The sequence below is a fragment of the Triticum aestivum genome, chromosome 7D (assembly GCF_018294505.1).
Source record: "Triticum aestivum cultivar Chinese Spring chromosome 7D, IWGSC CS RefSeq v2.1, whole genome shotgun sequence".
In the NCBI taxonomy this organism is placed as follows: domain Eukaryota; kingdom Viridiplantae; phylum Streptophyta; class Magnoliopsida; order Poales; family Poaceae; genus Triticum; species Triticum aestivum.
Window position 1 is genome coordinate 201,388,051 of NC_057814.1, and position 14,927 is coordinate 201,402,977.

Below are 14,927 nucleotides of genomic sequence, written 5' to 3' on the forward strand. Positions count from 1 at the left end.
AGAGCTCAAGCTTGGGGATGCCCGAGGCACCCCAAGTAAATATTCAAGGAGACTCAAGCGTCTAAGCTTGGGGATGCCCCGGAAGGCATCCCCTCTTTCTTCAACAAGTATCGGTATGTTTTCGGATTCGTTTCGTTCATGCGATATGTGCAAATCTTGGAGCGTCTTTTGCTTTAGTTTTCATTTTTCTTTTATGCACCATGCTGGTATGAGATAGTCCTTGGTCGATTTATAGAATGCTCTTTGCACTTCACTTATATTCTTTGAGTATGGCTTTATAGAATGCTTCATGTGCTTCACTTATATCATTTGAAGTTTGGATTGCCTGTTTCTCTTCACATAGAAAACCGCCATTTATAGAATGCTCTTTTGCTTCACTTATATTTGTTAGAGTGTGAGCATATCTTTTGTAGAACGAATTAAACTCTCTTGCTTCACTTATATCTATTTAGATAGTTGACAGGAATTGGTCATTCACATGGTTAGTCATAAAATCCTACATAAAACTTGTAGATCACTGAATATGATATGTTTGATTCCTTGCAATAGTTTTGCGATATAAAGATGGTGATATTAGAGTCATGCTAGTGGGTAGTTGTGGATTAGTAGAAATACTTGTGTTGAGGTTTGTGATTCCTGTAGCATGCACGTATGGCGAACCGTTATGTGATGAAGTCAGAGCATGATTTATTTATTGATTGTCTTCCTTATGAGTGGCGGTCGGGGACGAGCGATGGTCTTTTCCTACCAATCTATCCCCCTAGGAGCATGCGCGTAGTACTTTGTTTCGATAACTAATAGATTTTTGCAATAAGTATGTGAGTTCTTTATGACTAAGGTTGAGTCCATGGATTATACACACTCTCACCCTTTCACCATTGCTAGCCTCTCTAGTACCGCGCAACTTTCACCGGTACCATAAACCCACCATATGCCTTCCTCAAAACAGCCACCATACCTACCTATCATGGCATTTCCATAGCCATTCTGAGATATATTGCCATGCAACTTCCATCATCATCATATACATGACTCGAGCATTCATTATCATATTGCTTTGCATGATCGTAAGATAGCTAGCATGATGTTTTCATGGCTTGTCTGTTTTTTGATGTCACTGCTACGCTAGATCATTGCACATCCCGGTACACCGCCGGAGGCATTCATATAGAGTCATATCTTTGTTCTAGATATCGAGTTGTAAGTAAATAAAAGTGTGATGATCATCATTATTAGAGCATTGCCCCAGTGAGGAAAGGATGATGGAGACTATGATTCCCCCACAAGTCGGGATGAGACTCCGGGCGAAAAAAAAGAGAAAGGCCAAAAAAAAGAGAAGGCCCAAAAAAAATGAGAGAAAAAGAGAGAAGGGGCAATGTTACTATCCTTTTACCACACTTGTGCTTCAGAGTAGCACCATGTTCTTCATAGGAGAGTCTCTTGAGTTATCACTTTCATGTACTAGTGGGAATTTTCATTATAGAACTTGGCTGGTATATTCCGATAATGGGCTTCCTCAAACGCCCGAGGTCTTCATGAGCAAGCAAGTTGGATGCACACCCACTTAGTTTCCAGTTTGAGCTTTCATACACTTATAGCTCTTAGTGCATCCGTTGCATGGCAATCCCTACTCACTCACATTGATATCTATTGATGGGCATCTCCATAGCCCGTTGATACGCCTAGTTGATGTGAGACTATCTTCTCCTTTTTGTCTTCTCCACAACCACCATTCTATTCCACCTATAGTGCTATGTCCATGGCTCACGCTCATGTATTGCGTGAAAGTTGAAAAGGTTTGAGAACGTCAAAAGTATGAAACAATTGCTTGGCTTGTCATCGGGGTTGTGCATGATTTGAATATTTTGTGTGGTGAAGATGGAGCATAGCCAGACTATATGATTTTGTAGGGATAACTTTCTTTGGCCATGTTATTTTGAAAAGACATGATTGCTTTATTAGTAGGCTTGAAGTATTATTGTTTTTATGTCAAATGATAGACTATTGCTTTGAATCACTCGTGTCTTAATATTCATGCCATGATTAGATACATGATCAAATTATGCTAGGTAGCATTCCACATCAAAAATTATCTTTTTTATCATTTACCTACTCGAGGACAAGTAGGAATTAAGCTTGGGGATGCTGATACGCCTCCATCGTATCTATAATTTTTGATTGTTCCATGCCAATATTCTACAACTTCCATATACTTTTGGCAACTTTTTATACTATTTTTGGGACTAACATATTGATCCAGTGCCCAGTGCCAGTTCCTGTTTGTTGCATGTTTATGTTTCGCAGAAACCCAATATCAAACGGAGTCCAAACGGGATAAAAACGGATGGAGAATTATTTTGGAATATTTATGATTTTTGGGAAGTAAAATCAACGCGAGACGGTGCCCGAGGGGGCCACGAGGCAGGGGGCGCGCCCTGGACCCTCGTGGGCACCCCGTAAGGCGGTTGACGCTCTTCTTTTGCCGCAAGAAAGCTAATTTTATGAGAAAAATCTGGACGAAAGATTCAACCCAATCGGAGTTACGGATCTCCGGATATAAAAGAAACGGTGAAAGGGCAGCAGAACAGAACGCATAAACAGGGAGAGACAGAGAGACAGATCCAATCTCGGAGGGGCTCTCGCCCCTCCCACGCCATGGAGGCCAAGGACCAGAGGGGAAACCCTTCTCCCATCTAGGGAGGAGGTCAAGGAAGAAGAAGACGAAGGGGCCCCCCTCTCCCCTTCTCTTCCGGTGGCACCGGAACGTTGCCGTGGCCATCATCATCACCGCAATCTTCACCAACAACTTCACCGCCATCATCACCAACTCTTCCCCCCTCTATGCAGCGGTGTAACCTCTCTCTTACCCGCTGTAATCTCTACTTAAACATGGTGCTCAACGCTATATATTATTTCCCAATCATGTATGGCTATCCTATGATGTTTGAGTAGATCCGTTTTGTCCTACGGGTTATTTGATGATCAAGATTGGTTTGAGTTGCATGTTTTATTATTGGTGCTGTCCTATGGTGCTCTCCGTGTCGCGCAAGCATGAGGGATCCCCACTGTAGGGTGTTGCAATACGTTCATGATTCGCTTATAGTGGGTTGCGTGAGTGACTGAAACACAAACCCGAGTAAGGGGGTTGTTGCGTATGGGATAAAGTGGACTTGATGCTTTAATGCTATGGTTGGGTTTTACCTTAATGATCTTTAGTAGTTGCGGATGCTTGCTAGAGTTCCAATCATAAGTGCATATGATCCAAGTAGAGAAAGTATGTTAGCTTATGCCTCTCCCTCAAATAAAATTGCAATAATGATTACCGGTCTAGTTATTGATTGCCTAGGGACAAATAACTTTCTCGTAACAAAAAGCTCTCTACTAAAACTAACTTAGTTGTGCCTTCATCTAAACAGCCCCTAGCTTTTATTTGCGTGCTCTTTATTTTCTTGCAAACCTATCCAAAAACACCTACAAAGTACTTCTAGTTTCATACTTGTTCTAGGTAAAGCGAACGTTAAGCGTGCGTAGAGTTGTATCGGTGGTCGACAGAACTTGAGGGAATATTTGTTCTACCTTTAGCTCCTCGTTGGGTTCGACACTCTTACTTATCAAAAGAGGCTACAATTGACCCCCTATACTTGTGTGTTATCACTTGGCAGATAATAAGGATGGCAAAGTGAACAAAGGTATATTGGATATACATGTTATTGATGTGTACTTTACTAGTGTTTATAGCAACCCCTCGGTATTTGATACTGGTTCAGTTGCTAAGAGTAGTAACTCGAAACGAGAGTTACAAAATAAACAGAGACTAGTAATTAAGGGCGAGGCAATGATATGTGTTGGAAGTGATTCCAAGGTTGAGAAGATCACCATCGCACACTCCCTTTACCTTCGGGATTAGTGTTGAACCTAAAATAAATGTTATTTGGTGTTTGCGTTGAGCATGAATATGATTGGATCATGTTTATTGCAATACGGTTATTCATTTAAGTCAAAGAATAATTGTTGTTCTGTTTACATGAATAAAACCTTGTATGGTCATACACTTAATATAAATGGTTTATTGAATCTCGATCGTAATGATACATATAATATTGATGCCAAAAGATGCAAAGTTGATAATGATAGTGCAACATACTTGTGGCACTGCCGTTTAGGTCATATTGGTGTAAAGCGCATGAAGAAACTCCATGCTGATGGGCTTTTGGAATCACTTGATTATGGATCACTTGATGCTTGTGAACCATGCCTCTTGGGCAAGATGACTAAGACTCCGTTCTTCGGAACAATGGAGCGAGCAACTAACTTATTGAAAATAATACATACTGATGTATGCGGTCCGATGAGTGTTGAGGCTCACGGCGGGTATCGTTATTTTCTGACCTTCACAGATGATTTGAGCAGATATGGGTATATCTACTTGATGAAACATAAGTCTGAAACATTTGAAAAGTTCAAAGAATTTCAGAGTGAAGTGGAAAATCATCGTAACAAGAAAATAAAGTTTCTATGATCTGATCACGGAGACGAATATTTGAGTTACGAGTTTGGTCTTCATTTGAAACAATGTGGAATAGTTTCGCAGCTCACGCCACCTGAAACACCACAGCGTAATGGTGTGTCCGAACGTCATAACCGTACTTTATTAGATATGGTGCGATCTATGATGTCTCTTACCGATTTACCACTATCGTTTTGGGGTTATGCATTAGAGACAGCTGCATTCACGTTAAATAGGGAACCATGTAAATCCGTTGAGACGACACCGTATGAACTATGGTTTGGCAAGAAACCTAAGTTGTCGTTTCTTGAAGTTTGGGGTTGCGATGCTTATGTGAAAAGTTTCAACCTGATAAGCTCGAACCCAAATCGGAGAAGTGCGTCTTCATAGGATACCCAAAATAAAATGTTGGGTACACCTTCTATCACAGATCCGAAGGCAAGACATTCATTGCTAAGAATGGATCCTTTCTAGAGAAGGAGTTTCTCTTGAAAGAAGTGAGTGGGAGGAAAGTAGAACTTGATGAGGTAATTGTACCTGCTCCCGAATTGGAAAGAAGTTCATCACAGAAATCAGTTCTAGTGATGCCTACACCAATTAGTGAGGAAGTTAATGATGATGATCATGAAACTTCAGATCAAGTTACTACCGTCGTAGGTCAGCCAGAGTAAGGTCCGCACCAGAGTGGTACGGTAATCCTGTTCTGGAGGTCATGTTACTTGACCATGACGAACCTACGAACTATGAGGAAGCGATGATGAGCCCAGATTCCGCGAAATGGCTTGAGGCCATGAAATCTGAGATGGGATCCATGTATGAGAACAAAGTGTGGACTTTGATTGACTTGCCCGATGATCGGTGAGCCATTGAGAATAAATGGATCTTCAAGAGGAAGACGGACGCTGATGGTAGTGTTACTATCTACAAAGCTCGACTTGTCACAAAAGGTTTTCGACAAGTTTAAGGTGTTGACTACGATGAGATTTTCTCACTCATAGCAATGCTTAAGTCTGTCCGGATCATGTTAGCAATTGCCGCATTTTATGAAATCTGGCAAATGGATAACAAAACTGCACTCCTTAATGGATTTACTAAATAAGAGTTGCATATGATGCAACCAGAAGGTTTTGTCAATCCTAAAGGTGCTAATAAAATGTGCAAGCTCCAACAATCCAAATATGGACTGGTGCAAGCATCCCAGAGTTGGAATATACGCTTTGATGAGTTGATCAAAACATATAGTTTTATACGGACTTGCGGTGAAGTCTGTATTTACAAGAAAGTGAGTGGGAGCACTACAGCCTTTCTGATAAGTATATGTGAATGGCATATTGTTGATTGGAAATGTAGAATTTTCTGGAAAGCATAAAGGTGTGTTTTGAAATGAGTTTTTCAAAGAAAGACCTCGGTGAAGCTGCTTACATATTGAGCATCATGATCTATAGAGATAGATCAAGACGCTTGATAAGTTTTTTCAATGAGTGCATACCTTGACAAGTTTTTGAAGTAGTTCAAAATGGAACAGTCAAAGAAGGAGTTCTTGCCTGTGTTGCAAGGTGTGAAGTTGAGTAAGACTCAAAGCCCGAGCATGGCAGAAGATAGAGAGAGAATGAAAGTCATTCCCTATGCCTCAGCCATAGGTTCTATAAAATATGCCATGCTATGTACCAGACCTATTGTATACCTTGCCCTGAGTTTGGCAAGGGAGTACAATAGTGAGGACTAAGAAAATATTTCTCGGTTATGGAGGTGATAAAGAGTTCATCATAAAGAGTTACATTGATGCAAGCTTTGACACCGATCTGGATGACTCTGAGTCTCGATCTATACATATTGAAAGTGGGAGCATTTAGCTAGAGTAGCTCCGTGCAGAGCATTGTAGACATAGAAATTTGCAAAATACATACGGATCTGAATGTGGCAGACCCATTGACTAAACCTCTCTCACAAGCAAAACATGATCACACCTTAGTACACTTTGGGTGTTAATCACATGGTGATGTGAACTAGATTATTGACTCTAGTAAACCCTTTGGGTATTGGTCACATGGCGATGTGAACTATTGGTGTTAAATCACATGGCGATGTGAACTAGATTATTGACTCTAGTGCAAGTGGGAGACCGATGGAAATATGCCCTAGAGGCAATAATAAAGTTGTTATTTATATTTCCTTATATCATGATAAATGTTTATTATTCATGCTAGAATCGTATTAATCGAAAACTTAGTACATGTGTGAATACATAGACAAAAAGAGTGCCCTAGTATGCCTCTACTTGACTAGCTCGTTAATCAAAGATGGTTAAGTTTCCTAGCCATAGACATGTGTTGTCATTTGATGAATTGGATCACATCATTAGAGAATGATGTGATGGGCAAGACCCATCCGTTAGCTTAGTATAATGATCGTTTAGTTTTATTGCTATTGCTTTCTTCATGACTTATACATGTTCCTCTGACTATGAGATTATGCAACTCTCGAATACCGGAGGAACACTTAGTGTGCTATCGAACATCACAACATAACTGGGTGATTATAAAGATGCTCTACAGGTGTCTCCGATGGTGTTTGTTGAGTTGGCATAGATCGAGATTAGGATTTGTCACTCCGTGTATCAGAGAGGTATCTCTGGGCCCTCTCGGTAATGATCATCACTATAAGCCTTGCAAGCAATGTGACTAATGAGTTAGTTGCGGGATGATGCATTACGGAACGAGTAAAGAGACTTGCCGGTAACGAGATTGAACTAGGTATGATGATACCGACGATCTAATCTCGGGCAAGTAACATACTGATGACAAAGGGAACACCGTATGTTGTTATGCGGTTTGATCGATAAAGATCTTCGTAGAATATGTAGGAGCCAATATGAGCATCCAGGTTCCGCTATTGGTTATTGACCGGAGATGTGTCTCGGTCATGTCTACATAGTTCTCGAACCTGTAGGGTCCGCACGCTTAACGTTCGATGACAATTTGTATTATGAGTTATGTGATTTGATGACCGAAGTTTGTTCGGAGTTCCGAATGAGATCACAGACATAACGAGGAGTCTCGAAATGGTCGAGAGGTAAAGATTGATATATTGGAAGGCTATATTCGGACATCGGAAAGGTTCCGAGTGATTCCGGTATTTTTCGGAGTACCGGAGAGTTACGGGAATTCGCTAGGGGAAGTAGTGGGCCTTAATGGGCCATACGGGAAAGGAGAGAAGGGCCTCAAGGGGTGCCCGCACGCCCCCCATGGCAAGTCCGAATTGGACTAGGGAAGGGGCGGCGCCCCCCTCTCTTTCCTTCTCCCTCTCCTACTCCTTCCCTCTCTCCCCTCTTGGAAAAGGAAGGGGACTCCAACTAGGATTGGGAATCCTAGTTGGACTCCCCCTATAGGCGCGCCCCTCCTAGGCCGGCCTCCTCCTCCTCCCTCCTTTATATACGTGGCCAAGGGGGCACCCCAAAACACAACAGACAATCTCTTAGCCGTGTGCGATGCCCCCCTCCACAGTTAAACACCTCGGTCATATCGTCGTAGAGCTTAGGTGAAGCCCTGCGCCGGTAGCTTCATCATCACCGTCATCATACCGTCATGCTGACGGAACCCTCCCTTGGCCTCAACTGGATCAAGAATACGAGGGACGTCATCGAGCTGAACGTGTGCTGAACACGGAGGTGTCGTACGTTCGGTGCCAGGATCGGTCGGATCGTGAAGACGTACGACTACATCAACCGCATTGATATAACGCTTCCGCTTTCAGTCTACGAGGGTACGTGGACACACTCTCCCCGCTCGTTGCTATGCATCACCTAGATAGATCTTGCGTGATCGTAGTAAAATTTTGAAATTACTGCGTTCCCGGACACCCCCCTCCATAGTCCCCCACCCGCCCCCTCCCCCCCTCGAACCCTAGCTCGCGGCCGCCACCGGCGCCGGCCCCGCCGCCAACCCCTGCCGATCTGCCCGTTCCTCCTAGCTTAGATAATAAAGTTCAGGTTACCCAGCGATTCCAATACCGTCGCCCTACTCCCCTGAGTTTTAGACGAGGCCTGCGGTGTCCCTCCCACCTGAGCAAGCAGTCATTCTCCACCACATATCCTCTCCCGTATGTTCCTTTATTCTCTCTCCTCGCTCACCTCGGCCAGCTCCGGTTCAAGGATAGACTTTTTTCTCTCTGAGGTATGCGAAGAGCAGCCGGTGGTGGATCGTGTGAGGCCGGCATGTTCTTTGCCAATCTTTATGGCGCATGCATGGAAGGTGTGGCCGCCCCCGACGCAGTCCTATATCCCGACCACGAGCTGCAGCTCCAGCTACGAGAATGCTACCCGACCTCGACTCGGGGTCCTCTGTGTGAAAATAGCTGGAAGCGCTTGCACGATGCAGGGGCGCGTTGCGTGTTAATAAAGGGCCCAAGGCGGGCGGCTTACAGGAGGTTAGGATTGGGATAGGTGTGGATTGATCTCCAAGCTAACTATAGGATCATATCACAACAACCTAATCTATCCTAACAGTTTACAACGCACACCACGCCCTATCTATCACGGTTCATAACGTGACCGCAACATACAATTACAATGTTTAACACTCCCCCTCAATCACAACTATCTAAGTTGAGATTGCGCCTAAAAACCTCCAGCTGCCGCAGTGATAGTGGTTTAGTGAAACCATCCGCCACTTGATCACCAGTAGGAATAAAACGAATGTTCAGAAGCTTGTTGGCAACCCTCTCCCGAATAAAATGATAATCAATCTCAATGTGCTTCGTCCTAGCATGAAAAACAGGGTTGGCAGAGAGATAGGTAGCATCAAGATTGTCACACCAAAGTGACGCTGCAGATGGGTGACGAATGCCCAACCCTGTTAACAGATTCTGTACCCAAATTATCTCAGCTGTGGTATTTGCTAAGGCCTTGTACTCAGCTTCAGTACTTGATCTGGACACGGTAGCTTGCTTACGTGCACTCCAAGAAATCAAGTTACCACCAAAAACACAACAAAGCCTCCAGTAGATCTCCGGTTATCAGGACAACCTGTCCAGTCTGCATCTGAAAAGGCACTAACAAGCGTAGAATCTGACTTAGCAAGTTTGAGACCATGACTCTTGGTTGCCTGAAGATGCCTAAGAATTCTTTTTACACCTGTCCAATGAGTATTAGTAGGAGCATGCAGAAACTGACAAACTTTGTTGACTGAGAAACAAATATCTGGCCTGGTTAAAGTTAAATACTGCAAAGCTCCTACAACACTCCTGTACCTGGTGGAGTCCTCGGCTCCAAGCTTCGAACCATCATACAGAGACAACTTCTCCGAGGTAGATAAAGGAGTTGGAGAAGGCTTGCAGCCTTTCATGCCCACTCGCTCAAGGATATCTTGTACATATTTTTCTTGAGACAGAACAATGCCACTAGCAACATGCTTTACCTCAATCCCAAGGAAAAAATGAAGACTGCCCAAATCCTTAAGCGCAAAATCCATGCGCAGATCCTTAAGAAGTGCATCAACTGCTTTAGTGGAGGAGCTGGTGACAATAATATCATCAACATAAATAAGCATAAAACTAGTTATCCCATGTCGATGATAAAAGAACAGTGAAGTGTCTCCCTTGGAGGCAGAGAACCCAAGAGACTGCAACTTGGAATACAGACGATAGTACCAAGCTCGAGGTGCTTGCTTCAAGCCATAAATTGCTTTATCAAGCTTGCAAACATGTCGTGGCAAAACTGAACTTTCATACTCAGGAGGCTGCCTCATAAATACTTCTTCTTCCAGAACACCATGCAAAAACGCGTTCTTAACATCTAGTTGTCGCATGCACCAATTTCGAGATATTGCAACTGAAAGAATTAACCTGATAGTAGCAGCTTTGACCACGGGGCTAAAGGTGTCCTCATAATCGATTCCGTACCTTTGCTTGAAACCTTTGGCCACAAGACGTGCCTTGTACCTGTCAATGGTGCCATCAGATTTCCGCTTGACCTTGTACACCCATTTGCAGTCAATGACATTCCTCCCTCTAACTGGAGGCACCAGGCGCCACGTGTTATTCTCAATAAGAGCAGAAAATTCTTCATCCATGGCTTGTTTCCACTTGGGATCTCCCAGGGCATCTTGCAACGTCTTCGGTTCACCTATGGCACAGAAAGAGCCCCAACGAACACACCCATCATTATAAACTTTGGGTTTAGCAATACCACTTTGTGACCGAGTACGGGGACAGGCAGGAGGAGGCGGAGCTGGCCGAGCTTGCTGGAGCTGAAGACGGTTGTGCGTGGACGATACGGCGGAGTCGGACGAGGCAGACGTAGGCGCAGAAGATCCTGAATCCGCTGCCTGCAGAGAAGCAGACGGATCTGGTGTGGCAGCCGATGACGAACTGCCACTTGGCAGTTTCGGAGTGGGCGCAGGGTGGGAGGGAATCTGCGCCGCACCGGGTTCCAGGCTCCCAGCCCCGCGGACGCCACGTGGGCCTCGCCCAGCCAGCCCGCCGGGAGAGTGCGCATCGTCCCACGCGGGGGACAGCGCGGGGGTCGGCCCGCCAGGGGACAGCGCCTCGGTGCGCCTGCCTGTTCCGCCTGGCCGCCCACCTGGCCCGCCTGGCCACGCGGATCCCGGTGTGGATTCGCCTGCCGCGTCAGAGGGCACGGATCCCGCGGTGGATTCGCCTGGGATCGCCGCGGCAGCTGATCCCGAGAGATCCTGCGGATCTTCTGTGGAGCTCCCTGTTGGCTACATAAAATCATACGAGTTTTCGCCAAAAATTTCAACATTTTCCTGTTCTGTTTCCTGCACACTTTCAGCTGGGTTATTGGCATTAGGCATAGGCATAGGCATATGATCAACAGCAAAATCAGTTCCCTCTTGACCAAAACTCGAAGACGGTAAGAGGTGAGATGGTAAAAGTAGTAACTCCTTACGAAGTTGGGCGCCGGCGTTGGAGTGGAGTTTGGCGAAAGGGAAAACTTGCTCATCAAATACCACGTCACGAGAAACATAGACATGGCCAGAAGCAATATCGAGGCACTTATAGCCTTTGTGAAGAGTACTGTACCCTAAGAAGGCGCATTGTTTGGACCGAAATTCGAGTTTGTGTTTGTTGAAAGGACGCAAGTTGGGCCAAACAGCACAACCAAAAATGCGGAGAAAAGAGTAATTGGGTTTAGTACCAAAGAGCTTTTCTAGTGGAGTTTGGTTCTTGATAACTCTACTAGGGATGCGATTAATGAGGTAAACTGCCGTGAGGAACGCTTCGTCCCAAAACTTGAGCGGCATGAAAGCATGGGCAAGTAGAGAGAGAGACCAACTTCCACTATGTGTTTATGTTTCCTCTCCGCGGAGCCGTTCTGTTGATGAGCATGGGGGCAAGAAACGTGGTGTGTGATGCCAATATGCTCAAAAAAGGAGTTCAACCGTTGGTATTCCCCACCCCAATCGGTTTGCATGGCAATAATCTTTCGATCAAAGAGGCGTTCAACATGAGCTTGGAAAAGACGAAATTTCTCGAAGACATCAGATTTATTTTTGAGCAAATATATCCAGCTAAACTTGCTAAAATCATTGATAAAACTGACATAGTATTTTTGTCTTCCTACAGAGACGGGTCCAGGACCCCAAACATCTGAAAACACTAGCTCTAAAGGAGTTGTGGACTCACTAGTTGAACGAGAATAAGGTAACTGATGGCTCTTGGCTATCTGACATGCATCACACACTAGAAGATGATCTTGTTTATTGGAGACAGGAAGGTTGAAGTCGCGAAGGATCTTTTGAACTACCGGAAGAGCAGGATGCCCTAGGCGCTTGTGCCACCGTGAGGTGGATGGTTTGATGGCAGCAAGAACTTGGCGTTGAGGAGCACTTTGCCGTCCGGTCACGGGGAACAAGCCCCATCTACTCTTGTTTTGCAGAATTGTTCTCCGGGTAGCCTGATCCTTAACAAGAAATAATTCAGGGTGAAGTTCAATAAATACGTCATTATCACGCATAAGATTATAGGCAGAAAGAAGGCTTTGGTCGGCACTAGGAGCATGGAGAATATTGTTCAAGTGCAAGGAACCAGAGGGAGTAGATAGTACTGAATGACCAATATGCTCTATATCCATACCTTGACCACTAGCCGTGTGGATTTGGTCGGTGCCGGTGTAGCGATCACGGACAACTAGTTTCTCCAGCTCGCCTGTAACATGGTCCGTGGCGCCGGTATCAAGATACCAGTTAGTATCCACGCCGTAGGAGTGAGCGGAGTTAGCAGCGCGAGAGTTGCCGCCCCCGCCGCCGCCACCACGCCCACCATTGCCGCGTCCACCACCACCGCCACCTCCAGCGGGGTTGCGAACGTTGTTGTTGTAGCTTTTATCGAACTGTTTCCTGCAGCGCCACGCACCGTGGCCCTCTTCCTTGCTGATTTGGCAGCGTTCGCGGTCACCGCGGTCACCTCCCTGTTGGCGCGGCGCACCACCTCCGCCAGCATTGCCTGAGTTGTCGGCGTAGTTGCCGCCGCTGTAGCCACCGTGTCCGCTACCCTGACCGCCGCGTCCGCCGCTGTAACCGCCCCGACCACCCTTTGCAGCTAGGTTGGCAGAGTGATGAGCGGTATAGGCGGCGTGCTGGGCAGCGATCCGGGCCTCCGCAGACAGCAGGAGCGAAAAAAGTTCGCTGAGACCGATCGTCCGATCGGTGGCAGCGCGCGTGGAGATGGAGGTGACGAACCCGTTGTAGTCAGGCTCGTGCATGAGTCCCTCGAGGATGTGCGAGACGATATCATCCTCGTCCAGGGGCTTTCCTACAGCAGCAAGTTCATCCGCTAGCCCCTTCATCTTCGTGAAGTAAGCGGAAGCAGAGAGATCGCCCTTGCGGGCGTTGCCGATGGCCGAGCGGAGTTGAATCTGGCGCGCCCTGGACCGCGCGGAAAAACTTTCTACCAGGGCTTGCCAGACGCCCGCGGCCGTGGTTTTATTGGACACCTGCATGAGCACTTCGCAAGACAGAGATGCAAGCAAAAAGGTAAGCACCTGTTGATCTTGGGTAACCCAGATCGCATGCTCTGGATTAGGCATCTCGATGGTCTCCTTCTTCCCGTTGGTTTCCTTCTCGGTGACGATGACAGCAGCGGGTTCCTTGATCGAGCCATCAAGGTAGCCCATCATCGCCGCGGCCCTGACGTGCGGGAGAACTTGGACCTTCCACACCAGGAAGTTGTCGCGGGTGAGCTTCTCCGTGATGGTGTGGCCGAGGGAGGCAAGCGAGGGCATGGCCATGGCGTGGGAGGAGGAGGAAGACGACATAACCTAGATGAGATGGAAGAACTAGGCTCTGTATACCATGTGAAAATAGCTAGAAGCGCTTGCACGATGTAGGGGCGTGTTGCGTGTTAATAAAGGGCCCAAGGCCGGCGGCTTACAGGAGGTTAGGATTGGGTTAGGTGTGGATTGATCTCCAAGCTAACTATAGGATCATATCACAACAACCTAACCTATCCTAACAGTTTACAACGCACACCACGCCCTAGCTGCCACGGTTCATAACATGACCGCAACATACAATTACAATGTTTAACACTCTGCTCCCATCTCAACCTCCCGCCACGACCTCCTCCTCCCGCTGTGAGCTCGTCGGCCGGCGCCGTCCTCTGCCCCAGCCATAAGGCGCTACTGAATAGGCTGAGACCTCAGGTCCCGCTCTCCTTGTGAATCCGGTTGCTGCAGCTACGTCATCTGCCCGCCTATACGGCCAAGCAACCTCCATCCGGCCAGCTGGTGCCACTGTCGTACTTCGCCGCTGCTTCGCGCGGCTCTCCCCCGACCACTACTGTTAGAGGTCGTGCCTGTGGGTGGATTTTCTTTGCTGGATATTTTGGTAAGCACGTCTAGAGGTGGGATGGGCAGGTAGGACAGATGAAGGAATCGGGAACATAACGTTTCAGAACAAAGCGAATCGTTTTTCACTTAAAAAGGGAGTGTGGGTTGATTACCTAAAATCATAGGGACTATTTTGCAAAAGAGTCGCGACGGTGAACCCGACAGACTCAACCCATACTTTATTATTATTATAGGGAAAGAAAACAAGTTTGGATTCTTTCTCAGTTATCTATATTTGTATGTTTGCGTATTACTTATTGCATTTTTTTTAACAATTTGCTGTATCACATCACTTGCTCAGTCTATACTGACCGCTGGCCCTGCCCCCTCCGACCAACAAAGTGATGTCAAGCGAATTATCACGAAGTTGTTTTAAAGATGGATAATGACACAGTACAAAACAAAAACAGCCAAATGTTTAGAAGTAGTAGGGCAAATAACAAAAATCACCCACCCCTTTTGTTTTAGAATTTTTAAAAAGGTTTGATTTGTTTTGTCAAAAGAAAAAAAACAAGAGTGACGAACCAATCTGTGGTTGGATGGTTATGAGGATAGTGATATTCCTAGTCCATC